The sequence below is a fragment of the Adiantum capillus-veneris genome, chromosome 29, assembly GCF_014529385.1.
Source record: "Adiantum capillus-veneris isolate H3 chromosome 29, ASM1452938v2, whole genome shotgun sequence".
NCBI classification, from domain to species: Eukaryota; Viridiplantae; Streptophyta; class Polypodiopsida; order Polypodiales; family Pteridaceae; genus Adiantum; species Adiantum capillus-veneris.
The window spans coordinates 103,361,353-103,374,941 of NC_140959.1; the positions used below are offsets into that span (position 1 = coordinate 103,361,353).

The following is a 13,589-nucleotide window of genomic DNA, read 5'->3' on the forward strand; positions in this document are numbered from 1 at the left end:
CTGTTGGGTCCCCTCTAGAGAGATACCTTGTGCTCACGTTTGTAGCTTGTTGTTGGCAGTTGCGTCCTCTATCCGTTGTTCTCAGAACATGTGGTGCATCAATTAGGTGGCCATGGTGATGCCTATGTGTGGCTCTTGCCCAATGGTACACGGCCCTTTCCCGACCATGTTTCATGGCTAATACTTGAAAAGGATAAGCACCTCCCCTTGTGGAACCTCTGGTGTCATTAGAAGAAATTTGGACTCACTTTTGTACCCTTTAAGAAGTTCCACTTCAACTTAGAGAGAGAAAATAAAAATGCTAAATAATACATTTTAAGTCATGCTTTTTTGAGCCAAGAAGATGCCAAAATAACATATTCTTTGTCAGTTAGCCACCGTTTTCTTTTTCTTATCTTCATTCTCTTGTGAGGAATCCAACTAATTGTATGACTATTGATTTGAAACGCAACTCCTTATGTAGTGGATCCTTGACATAGAACATAGGTCTGGTTATCTTTAGGTTTAATCAATATCTTGCATCTTTTGTATTTGTCTAAATGCAAGTTTATGTATGAAAGAGAGGACATATATTCACAACAGTGGACGTTTAGATCGCACAAGAAAGTCTCAATTTGACAACATTGCAAGGTTCGTTATCTACGTCCAATTCCCCATGGCTATGCGTTTGCTTGGCGCAACACATAAATGCTACGGGGTATGGCATGACTTCCGTTTCTTATAATTTTTGGAGAGACCACAGTGCGAACTCTCCACCATACTTTTGTATGGCACTTCTGCATGACGTGCATCGTATACTTCGTACTTTCAGTATGTGACCCTTCATTGCAATGCCAAATGTTTAACTATTCACATTGCTTTTTTGTAGCTTGACTCAAATATTGGCCTGCAATTTGGACAATCTAAATGCACCTATACATCATTACACATCAGTAAAGCATTTTATTTCTTATTGCAGTTCATTGATGCTTTACCACTTGCTTGTTTTAAAATTTCTGCACAATGCTTCCTTTAGTTTGGTTTACATGTATGTTGTCTTTAAAAATATACATATTAATTATAGATGCTAGAGCGAAGATCGTTGCTAGATAACCCACATATGTCTTGGTCAAATAATGCTAGTCTACACTCTACAACTCATGAACTGTCTAGCTCAACCATTTCAGATGTCCTTGCTTTCAACATCAAGAGCAATCCTAGCCAAACGACCATACAAAATAATAGGATTGTGCATACTGTCTGAAGAGGTTCCAAGCGACATGATCCATCACCATTCACAACTACAATCCTTTGACCTAATGAATCAAGCCCAAAATGAAACCAGTTTCTTGATTTTGGAAACATTGGCTTAGCCACCAAGACGACATGCATATATCACATCCGATACACATGAATTTGGCTCCATACAGCCTGTCAAAATCATGTTTGTTTAATTATTCATTGCTATAATATGTTTTAGAAAGGCCCACCAAGCAAGACTAGTTTTGAATTGTTGGCACATACTCTCTTTAAGTTTAAGAACATGGTCATGTAGGCCTTAGGATAACTAAGGAAGCTATGCTCCTGCAAAGTTTGAGTGTATTTGCAGCAAGCTGCCACCTCGTGGTCATGCGAAGCTAGAGCACTATAGAAGCAAGCAAGTGTAGGTGTGAGCCAAGACGACAACTGACAATAGAGTGGAGAGAGAGAACTTGTCCACACACTGGAAAGGGAGCCCTTATCAAAACGTCCCCGTAGCTGAAATTTACCAAAATAACAATTGTGGCAAAAAGCAGAAAAACAAGCAAATGTTGTCTTGCATAGTTACGTAATTATGCCGATTTCGGCATAGTTACAAATCAGCATAGTTACAATGCCAAGCTAATATGCTTCGCGTGACGAGAGCTTGGGCTTAATTATCTTTGTGAGTTACTAATGACTATGCACCGACCTACACAAGAAGATTTCCAAGATTTATCATGTAGGAAAACTTAGTGTTTTTCATACAATGCATAACATCATGAGCTTCTGCTCGGAGGCACCGCATACCTAGCTAGGTACGATTGGGGGCAAGGGACCAGGGCCGGCGGTCCGTTGCCCCCAATCGAACCTAGCTAGGTATGCGATGCCTCCCTCGGAGAAGCTCATCGTGTTGAGGTAAGTGCCAATGTCGGAATTATTGTGAGAATTTGTTCAAAACTCTTCTTGTGCTAATAATGCAAGGCCGATGGGACGAGGATTTTGATCCTATGCGCAATCCCGTGGCAGACTCGACTGTAGCGTGCAGTTGCCGCAATAAATGGGACCCCATAATCTCTCTTGCAACTTCCTCACACACCGTCGTCAGTCTTTCCATAGTTGCCTAGCTGCATTTGTGCCAACATGAGCTCCGATGGCAGTGGCAATTTCAAGCAGCCCCATGCCTTGCGCCATGCGCATGCTGGACGAGGGTTTCTTCATCACATTCATCAACACAGACCACACCCATCAGCGGATGTTCCCCAAGAGGCCAACAGCTGCCAAACTTGCGCTTCGAGCATATCCCTGATGGGTTGCCCGACCCGCATCAGCGTCTCAATGAGAAGCCGGGCAGAGTGGTCGAGACGATTGCAGCGACTCTGGCTTTGGCAGGCCCGTTTGCGAAGCTGGTGCGGCGCATTTTGAACAGCAATGAGTCCCCTCCCTTGACTTGCATTATTGCTGATGCCTTCTGCACTTGGATTCAAGATGTGGCTGACCAATTTCACCTTCCTCGTGTCTCGCTCTGAACCGCGCGGTGCACGCCAATATCGCCTACGCCTTCCAATCCACTCTTCAATCTCTTGGCCTCATCCCAGTGAAAGGTTTGTTAATTTCCTCTCTTCTGATACTAATCTTGAATAGCCTCACTTGTCTTGACATTCCTCTGCTGCTTTGGATTGAGTGGAGACTCTTGTGTGTGGCATCTCTTTGGTATGTATACATGCATATATACATGAGAGAGAGAGAGAGAGAGAGAGAGAGAGAGAGAGAGCACTTTGGTAATTCTGTGAAAGATGACTCTGAAAGTTTTCTGTCAACATGAGAGCTTTATTTGCCAGCAGATCAAAGCAAGCTACAAGAGGTTGTTCACTGCATTCAAGGCATTACTCCGATGAAACTTGAAAACTACATCTCGTTCTTCTCGGTGGATTCGACGACAGATTTTGTGTTTCAATGGTTGCTGAGGCTGTGTATGAAGAGGCTTCTAGAGGCAGCTTGGAATCTAGCTAACACTTTTGAAGAGTTGGAGAGTGAGGCATGTGCTGCATTCAAGAAAGAGGTCCCCAATTTCCTACCGATTGGCCCCTTGCTTCCGATAGACGTCTGCCACGGCAACCCACATGACATGGAGTCAACAAGCATCCTTAGCATGTGGCCTGAAGACACAACATGCAAAGACTGGCTCTCAAAACATGAGAAGGCTTCTGTCATTTACATTTCCTTTGGCAGCATTGTCAACATGTCTGAGGAAGACATTGGGGAGCTCATCCAGGGCCTTGAAGAGAGTGGAGTGCCTTTCCTTTGGGCGATCTGCCCCGATCAAATGGGTGCTGCCCTTTCACGGTTGCGGGAAAAGCTAGACTGAGAGGCAGTGGAAGGGAAGCCAAGCAGCAGAGCAATGCTGGTATCATGGGCACCCCAGCTTGCCGTCCTGACACATCCATCTGTTGGCCTCTTTCTGTCTCATTGTGGATGGAATTCTGTGATAGAGAGTGTTGCTGGAGGTGTGCCCATCTTGGCGAAGCCCAGCGGATTTGCAGAACAAAGAATGAATGCAAATTACATTGCTGATGTGTGGAAGATCCACAAGGAGCTTTTGACATGTTACCATATAGAAATTAGCTTTGGGTTCCATGTACTTCCTAGATTAAAGTAGGAAGTAAGGAGCTTTTTGCTAGATTGAACTAGCAAACTCATAGCTTTCTATGTGATAGGTATATAATTGCTAGATGGAACTAGCAACTTTCAGGTACCTCTAGATTTCCTATATAGTAACGGTGTGAAGTTGCTACATAGAAGCGGTAAATCCTTTGTTTAATGCAAATACTATATAGCACCTACGTGGAGTTTCTAGTCAGAAGTAGTAAATCCCAAGTCTAACATAATTACTATATAGTAGCTATGTTGACTTACTAGTTAGAAGTAGCAAATCCTAAGTCCGTTGCAATTATTAAATAGTAATCACTATGAAAAGCTCAACATGTTTACCGCGACCTTTTATCGCATTTCGTGGAGAGAGAGAGTCCAAAATGGGTTGACCAAAGAAGAGAGGGAGAGATGGGAGCACTTTTTTTTTCATTTCAAGTATTGCCGCATATATTAATGTGAACAAATTGTGGATATTGACACACACATTGCCGTGCTGATTATGGACCTTGCTTTAGCGCTTAAACATTCAAATTTTTGTGTTTCTCTCTACTTTGTTTATGAAAAAAAATAGAGAATACTAGTTAAAAATTTTGAAAAATGAAAAGAATTTGAAATCAAAACATAAAACAATATCTATGTAGATGGATAGACATGAAAATATGAACAGGAAGCTCCATCCTATAGTTATGCATGCGCCTCAACATGTAAAGCAAACACCGTCAGAGATGAGAAGTAAAACATGGACAACATCTTCTGCCAAGGCATGGGCACTACTTTCTCGGACTTCGTATATGTCCACAAGAGCGACCTCCACAACATCCATCCATCATGTTTTGGATTGGCTCTCACGAATTGAGGTAGCCGATTCATCTCATTATAGAAAAACACAGACAAAGCCCGTTTTACAAGTGGAACCCCTCATTTTCTACCTACATTCTCCAAGACAAGTGAAGTGTGTCCATATTTTATCAGATGGTGGCACTTACGTTAGTTTCTTCAAGCTCTATCTTGCAACAATGTGCAAGTGGCCTGCACTTTTTCAAGAACCTTCCTCATTATCTTGTAAATGGGAGGGGGCATGGAAACCAACATTTTGAAGGTAATTAGGAGTTACAAGGAGCTCCCTATCTTCATTGTCGTAGCCCTCATGTTTCCACATGTAATGGAAATGGCCTATGAACTTTGAAAATAGCGGAATTAGGAGAATTAGAGTGAGTATTTTTGTGAGGCTACTTTGAGAACATAGAGGGTGAACTTAATTAGCGATAGCAACATAACCATAATACTTAATTAACTTGACATAAACAATACTTTTGCTAGAGAGTGTTTATAGAACTTGACAATAGTTGAGGCCGACCGGATTTATGTGGAGCCAGTCTCCCCTTCAATAGGCTTTTGTATTATAGATTCTCCCATCAAGAGAGACGGTACAATACAATCTGTGTGTTCCTTGTGACCTAAGTGATGCAATGAAGATGGAAAGCTTCATGCATCACGAGCATAACATAGTGTCATAAAAGCTAATATCTAATATCTAACCAACCCAAATGATTTTCTCATATTATACTGATCACTTAATGTGGGAGAATAAATGGGAACAAGGGTTAAGATATAGACATGTGCTTATAGATCTATTTCAACACGAGGCCAATGGTAAAGGGGCCCAAATGAGAGGTCTATCAAAGAGCAAGGCTAACCAATGGAGCATAAGACCTTCGGGTTAGCTTCATTGAAGACCTCCAATAATGAGTGTAAAAGTCCTTTGACCTTAGGTAAGCTAGGGCTGAGCTTGAGGCAAGAACTCGACCCAGCTCGAGGTGCTTGTTCTGCTTGTCATGCTTGATGACTGAGGTGCTTGATGATTGAGATGCTTGAGGTGCTTGACATGCTTGAGATGCTAGGGTTGCACTTGATGCTTAACGCCCAATCTTGTGGTGGGAACTGGGCCTATGCATGAGGGGCTTGAGGTGTCAAAAGATCAAGATTCAATCCCTACGAGGAAGGTGCAAGCCCTACAAGAGGGGGGATGAGAGAGAACACCCACACACTCACACAAGGCATGCATGGTACAAAGAAAGCAAAAGGGATACTTGTCAAGTTCCTCCTCATGTTGCCCTCATGGTGTGCTTGAAGCTTATTGGTTGGCCACCCAAGGGGTCCAATGATAATTTAGAAGATTTACTTAATTCATTTTGCATTTATCAAGTCCTCTCTCTCAAAGGGGAAAGGGGGACACTTGTCCCAAGGCTACCCTTGCTGCTTGTAATGCCTCCTGCTTGCGATTGGCTAGGCTTGGAGGGGTCCAATGAGCTTCAAGCATGAGCTACAAGGGGGGGTCGACCCAAGCAAGCTAGGGGGTTGCTTAGGAGGTATACTCACCCACACACTCACAAACACTCTCATTATGTGCTATGCAAATTGCAAGAGCTCCCTCTCTTTCTCCAAGCAAGTAGAGGTTGAGAGCCTACAAGGGGGGGTCGACCCAAGCAAGCTAGGGGGTTGCTTAGGGGGTATACTCACCCACACACTCACAAACACTCTCATTATGTGATATGCAAAGTGCAAGAGCTCCCTCTCTTTCTCCAAGCAAGTAGAGGTTGAGAGCCTACACCAACACTCTTGGCTATGGAGTGCAAATCCAACCAAGAGCCATGCTTCAATGCTTAAGCTTGCTATCTCCTTCTTCTTCATTACTATGCTATTATGTATGCTAGCAAGAAGAGTTATGATAAGTGAGGAACTAATTCTTTCTCCTATGAAATGTTTCTTCTTCCTCTTCCCTACCCTCGTTCCCTGCTAGCTCTCTCCACCTTCGAAGGTGTTTGAGGTCTTGGGACTGAGGCTTGGGATAGTTAAAACTTTCTTCAAGTTTATGTTATGCTTGTGATGCATAAAGCTTTCCATCTTGATTGCATTGCCTAGGTCACAAGGAACACAAATATTGTATTGTAACAAGTCTCTCTTAATGGGAGACATCATAATACAAATGCCTACTGGAGGGGGGATCGGCTCTACATAAATCCAGTCCTCAACTGTTGTCATGTTCTCTAAATTCTCTCTCTTGCAAAAGTATTCTTCATGCCAAGTTAACTAATTGCTATGATTATGTTGCTATCTTCAATTATGTTCACCCGCTATGCTCACAAAGGTCATTTCTCAAAAGTACTCTCATTAATTTCCCCTACTCTCAAGTTAAATAGGGCAATTCCATTACACAGACTTTGTAAAAAGCATTAACCATCCCCGGGCTTAGTCCCAAGGCCTCAAACACCTTCAAAGGTGGAGAGAGCTAGCAGAGAATGAGGATAGGTTTTGTAGCACTATCATAAGAATCCTTGATAGGCCTTGTATATTGGTTGGCTATGGGTACATACATGGGTAATGGTGTTTTTTTGTCCTACTATGCACTGATATTGGTTGGCTATGGGTACTGTAACATTTAATGGCCTAATAACTTATGTGTAGCGGAAATTAGCATGAACATAGTGGGCATTTCATTAGAATAGATTCCTAATGAGAATTACAAGAGTGCTTGGGTGGAGAGAGCAACAAAAAGCATAACACCTAGTTAGATAACATCAACAATACTTTCAAAAGAGAGAGAAATTAAGCTATTGACAACAGTTGAGGACTGGATTTGCATGGAGCCGCTCCCCCCTCCAAAAGGTTTGTATTATGGTTTCTCCCATCAAGAGAGACATTGTACAATACATTTCTTTGTGTTCCTTCAAGACTAGCTAGTGCAATGAAGATGGAAGCTTCATGCACTAAGCAAAACACTTAATCAAACACAACTTGAATTATCCCCGTTCTCAGACCCAAGACCTCACACACCTTCGAAGATGGTGAGAGCTAGTAGGGTATGAGAATAGATTGAGAGGAAGAAGGAGTATCTTACGAGAAAGATGTACATCTCCTCACATAATCACTCATATGTAGCATAGATTAGCTTAGTAATTCGCTTGGTAGAGGAGATGAGCATGCATTGAAGCTTGGCTCTTGGTTGGATTTGCATCCACATGCCAAGAGAGTGTTGATGTAGGCTTCTATCTCACAAGCTTGGAGTAGGTGATGAGTTCTTCATTAAAGCTTGGGAAGAGATAGTCTTCTCTGTCTTCACACATGAGCTTGTGTGAGTGTGTGTGTGATAATGCCTTCCAAAAATCAGCCCCCTCTCTCTCTTGGGCGAGCCCTCTTGCTAATTGCTCTTGCTGCAGCCTCATTGGCCCTCCCCAAGTCAAGCCAATTACAATTAAGCAGCATAAGTGATAGCCTTCTGACATGTGTCCCCCTTTCCCCTTTTGTGAGAGCTTTAGGTAATTAAATAATTAAACTAAACTCTCATTGGACCCCTTTGCCTCCGGGCCAATAGGAATCAGGCAAGCCATGGGGCTCCTGAATGCTCATTGGACCCCTTGGGAGACTGCCCAATAGTCTTCTAGGAGACTTAATTCTCATTGGTTTCTTTTTTTTAATGTTTTTAAATTAATTAAACTAGATTTACTCTAGCTTAATTCTCATTGGTCCACTTCAAGAGTCATCCAATAGAAATTGGGCACACCTTGTGGGCATCTAGCCTAGGGAGCTGACATGTGTCCCTCATTCCCTTTGTGTAAAGGGAGCCTGTGTGTGTGTGTGTGGCTTTCTCTCTCATCCCCTACCTTTAGGGCTCGCCCCCTCCCATGTAGGGATGTGTAAAGAATTTTAGGGCACACACAAAGCATCCAATTTTCCCTAGGGTTGACCTTTGGACACAACCTTTGAATTTTGGAACCTTAGCATTTTGGAAGTCTTAATGGGCTGAACCTTAGGGTCTTTTTAGCCCATTGTTACACATGGCTCTTTTGCAGATGGCCCCCCCTTTGGATCCCTATTTTCCCTCCTTTGGATCCCTACTGTGGCCGGTCTGCTAGCTTAACCAATATTCTAGCTTTTTCTCCCCTGGCCTTCCCCACATTAAATGATCAGTTTAATATGAGAAAATCATTTAGGAGAATTAGATATTGATTATTATGACATTACCTCTCTCTTGAAATCATAGTCGTCCTCGACTATGGTGTAGAGAAGATAAAGCATGTTCATGAGTCCTTTTCTTAGCGGGTAGAGGATCCCTATGTTACCCTACGACATCATTCCACAATGGATGACTAGTCCATTTGGCGCTTGAGAGCCTGAGGCTGCCGCAAGCATGTCTGCACATTAGTCCTATCAGTCTTCCATAGTAGAGTGAGAAGCTCTACTTGGTGTTTGGGAGACGTCGTCTCCGCAAACTTGATCTAAGCATGCATACTACTTCATTTTTGTGCACAAATAAAGAAAAAAAGAGTCTTATAAGACAAAAAATTTGTTCATTTTGTACATTTTGTACATTTGCTTACTCTTGGGAAGCATTGTAAGCATTGACAAGGTTTAGGTTATCCTTTAATTGTATGCCTTGCATCCATCTAGCATCTTCAAAAGGATAATTCTTAAACTTAATAAGATATCGTGGAATAGTCTTACCGCCTCTTAGTACCTTGTCTTCATGTCGGAGAATGGACTCGGGCTGCAGCACCTCTTCTTGATCCTCCATCTCCGGTGGGTCTTCAATAGTTGGTTCTTGAGGTGGCTCTCCTTTGTAAGGATTTAATAGGCTCACATGAAAAGCATTGTGTATGAGCCAATGATTGGGCAACTTGAGTTGATAGGCCATCTCATTGATTGGCCTAAGAATCTGAAAGGGACCATAGTACCTTTTTGCTAGTTTAGCATAGTACTTTTGGTGACCCGTAGGATTTTTGCCCGTTGTGTGCCTTAATCGAGCCTTGGGAAACTTTAACAAGACCCAATCGTTTTCTTTAAAGGCTTGGGCTCTTCTGTGCTTGTCAGCAACAGCCTTTTGCCTTTGCTGTGAGATAGAGATAGCATCCTTAATCTTTTGGAAAGATTCTTGTAGGTCTCGGCTATACTCATCTTTTGCGAAGATCTTCCCATGTACCTTAAGTAGCAAGGGACTTTTTGATCTTCCCTCAATTACCTCAAAAGGTGCTTTTCTTGTGGAAGTATGTACAGTGTTATTGTAAGCATAGTCCACTAAGGGTAAGTACTTCTCCCATTGGGATCTTTGATCTACTTCCGTTACATAGGCTTTTAGTAGATCGAGAATTTTTAGGTTAGCTATTTCACTTTGGCCATCTGTTTGTGGATGATAGGCCGAAGAGAAATTTAGCCTTGTCCCTAAATTCTCAAAGAGTCCCTTCCAGAAATTACTGGTCATTCTAGGATCTCTATCCGACACTATGGACATTGGCAAGCCATGGTATTTGAAAATTTATGAAATAAAGAGGGTTGCCATTTGATGGGCTTTGATAGTCTTTTTGACAGGTATAAAATGAGCTTGTTTACTAAACCTGTCTACTATCGCCCATATTCCCATATTCCCATGGATAGACTTAGGCAATCCAAAGATAAAATCCATGGATATGCTCTCCCATGGTGAATTAGGGATTGGCAAGGGTTGAAGCAATCCAAGTTGCTTCCCTCTATCAAATTTTGTCTTTTGACATACCACACATTTGGAAACATACTCTTGTATGTTTACTTTCATGGTAGGCCAATAGAAATATGTTTCAATTCCCTTTAAGGTAGACTGAATCCCTCTATGCCCCGCATAAGGTGGAGCATAAGATTCATACATTACTTTCTCACGTAGTGAGTTAGTAACGCATAGTCTATTGCCATAGAGAAGATAACCATCTTGTAAAGTAAATGGTTCTTCTTTCTTCCCTAATGCAAGGGCTGAAATCACATCTCTAAAATCGGGATCAATAGCATACTCATCTATCATTGAAGATAGATCATTGTGAGTTGCTATGGAAACCGCATTCACTCTCGGCCGTCTTGAGAGTGCATCAGCTACTTGATTATGCTTGCCAGCAATGTGAGCAATATGAAAATGAAATTGTGAAAGGAAATTTGCCCACCTCATTTGTTTGTCGGAGAGCTTGGTCTCCGTCATGAAGTACATAAGACTTTGGTGATCCGTTCGCAGAATGAAAGGAGTCCCCAATAAATAGTGCTTCCATGAGTCTAAGGCATGTAGAACTGCAAGGAGTTCCTTTTTGTATATGCCTAGAGCTTGCTCAACAGGGTCGAGCCTTCGACTCTCATAGCCTATGGCGTGCCCTTCTTGGAGCAAAACAGCTCCAAGGCCATCACCACAAGCATCGCATTGGACCTCAAATGGTTTTGAGAGATCCGGTAGTGTAAGCATAGGTTGAGAGATAAGCTTTTCTTTAAGCTTTTCGAAAGCATTGTTCTCCTTAGCAGACCATGTATACCTAACGCTTTTCTTTGTTAGGTCATGTAATGGTCCCGCAATTTGTGAGAACTTTTCTATGAAGCGTCTATAGTATGCGCACATACCTATAAAGCTTCTTAGTTCATGAATATTCCTTGGTTTAGGCCATCCTTTTATTACCTCTAACTTGGATGGATCCATTTGGGTGCCATCTTGAGAGATAATGTGACCTAAATACTGAATCTCTTGCAAGAAAAAATTCACTTTTATTTCGATTAACATAAAGTTTATTCTCTCTTAAAACTTGAAATATTACCTAGAGATGTTTCTTGTGTTCCTCCAATGAATTAGAGTAGATGATAATATCATCAAAGAACACTCCAGTGAAGGTTTGATGAGGCCTGAACAGCTTATCCATCAAGCGGTTGAATGTGGCTGGTGCATTGGTCAAGCCAAAAGGCATGACAATGTATTCGTAAAGACCAAATGTAGTGCGAAACGCGGTCTTTACAATGTCTTGATCAACTATCCTTATTTGATGATAGCCACTCTTTAGGTCAACCCTACTGAAGTAGGTCGATCCTTGTAGCTTATCAAATAGGTCTTCTACCCGTGGAACGGGAAACCTATTCTTGATAGTGATCCTATTTAGTGCTCTATAGTCGACACACATACGATATGTGCCGTCTTTCTTTTGCACTAATAGCACAGGTGAGCAAAATGGAGATGAGCTTGGCCTAACCATACCCTTCTCAACTAACTCATGCACTTGCCGCATAATCTCCTCTTGTTGAGCTTGAGAAACTCTATAAGGAGGTTTATTAGGCGGTGAACTTCCTGGAAGAAGTTCAATTGCATGGTCATCATTACCTCGTTTAGGAGGTAGCTCACAAGGGACTTCGTCAATAAAAACATCTTGAAACTCCTTGAGAAAATTGGATAACTCTAATTCCTTTTGGTTGCTTTTATTTTCTTTTGCTAAAGCATTAGGTTCATTTTGAGAGTCTTTAACAAAAATCATGTACACGGAAATAGAGCTCTTTATTGACTTGTTGAAAGCTGGTGTATGTACAATGGGGATGGTGTTACCCATTTCCTTAGCATCTATATACATGTCTTTTTCCCTGAACTTAAAGGAGATTCTCCTTTCAGGAAATTTAACATCGGCAGCCAGGCGGTCAAACCATGGTGCCCCTAGGATTACATCCTCATGCTTGAGAGGAGAGATAGAGAAGTCCTCTTTGTCCACATAGCCTTGGGCACGAAGCCTCAATTTCCCGATTAAGGGAGTGACTGAAGATTCTTGCCCCTTGAAGGCACTGTCTGCGGGTAGGACATCTCCCATCTCGTAGGATTGTATTCCTAGCTTGGTGGCCAACTCTATAGATATAAAATTGTGAGTAGAACCAGGGTCAAAGAGAATAAAAGCATCATGTTCTCTTACCTTTCCCCAAGCATGGCATAGAGGAGATCCTTTGTGGTGAGTTTGGTGAGTCTCCTCCTCTTGGATTTCAACCAAGGAAGCTCTAGGAGGATCTTGGTGGTTGTTCTTTTGGGGACAAGCGCGGTACGCATGCCCTTGTTCGCCGCACTTGAAACACCGGTTATCCTTACGATAACGCTCAAGCTCTTCAGGAGAGAGTTTATTCTTACCTTTGTAAACTCCCTTCTCTTTAGCTTTGTTGGAGTTTCCCTTAGGAGACTTTTGGACATTGTCCTTCCCCTTAGGCCCATTGGAACCCTTGTTTTCCGGGGGCTTATTATTTCTTTTTGCCCCCATTTGGAAATTGATTCGAGAGGCGACCATAGTGTGGTGTATTACCTCCGATATGGTACGTGGTCTTTGGGAGTTGAAATACTCCACCATTTCTTCGGTTAAACCCGCACAAAATTGTTGCTTTTGCTCTCCAAAATCTAACTTTTTGAAGACAGTGGCTTTGAGTTGTAGGTCCCAAAACTTGTCTACATATTTGTGGATAGATTCATTGGGAGAGAGCTTTAAGCTTCGCCATTCGGTGAGTACTTTGTCTTTGGCATCGGTGGCCAAAAATTGCTTCATAATGGAAGCTCTTAAAGCTTTCCATGTTCGTGAAGCTTCACCGTTGGCTCGTAGGCTAGACCACCATTGTCTGGCGGACTTTTGAAAGTGCATAGCTACATGGCGTAGCTTAGAGGACTTCGTGAAGCCCTCATCTCCAAACGCGGCATCGAATTGTTGGATAAAGGCCAAGACTTTGTCCGTAGCACCAAAGGTACCATCATAGGTAAGGAAAGAGATGCTCTTCTCTCCCTCTTTGAATTTCTTCAACTTGGACGACCTCTTCCATGCGGCATAGGATTTCCTATGGCCTCTTCTTTTTGATGGTTCAAAGGGTGCACCATCACTTTCTTCAGAAGGTGAAGAATTTGAAGAAGGTGGAGAAGAGGGTGGCCTCTTTCT

The 13,589-nt window shown here is 42.3% G+C and overlaps 1 pseudogene across 1 annotated transcript; it reads left to right on the forward strand.

Annotated features, from left to right (window-relative positions):
* Nucleotides 1-2,287: 2,287 nt before the first annotated feature.
* On the forward strand, nt 2,288-4,214 carry LOC147419684 (linamarin synthase 2-like; annotated as a pseudogene). The gene is made up of 2 exons (XR_015187126.1): nt 2,288-2,822; nt 3,063-4,214. The product of XR_015187126.1 is annotated as a linamarin synthase 2-like (transcript).
* Nucleotides 4,215-13,589: the final 9,375 nt, after the last annotated feature.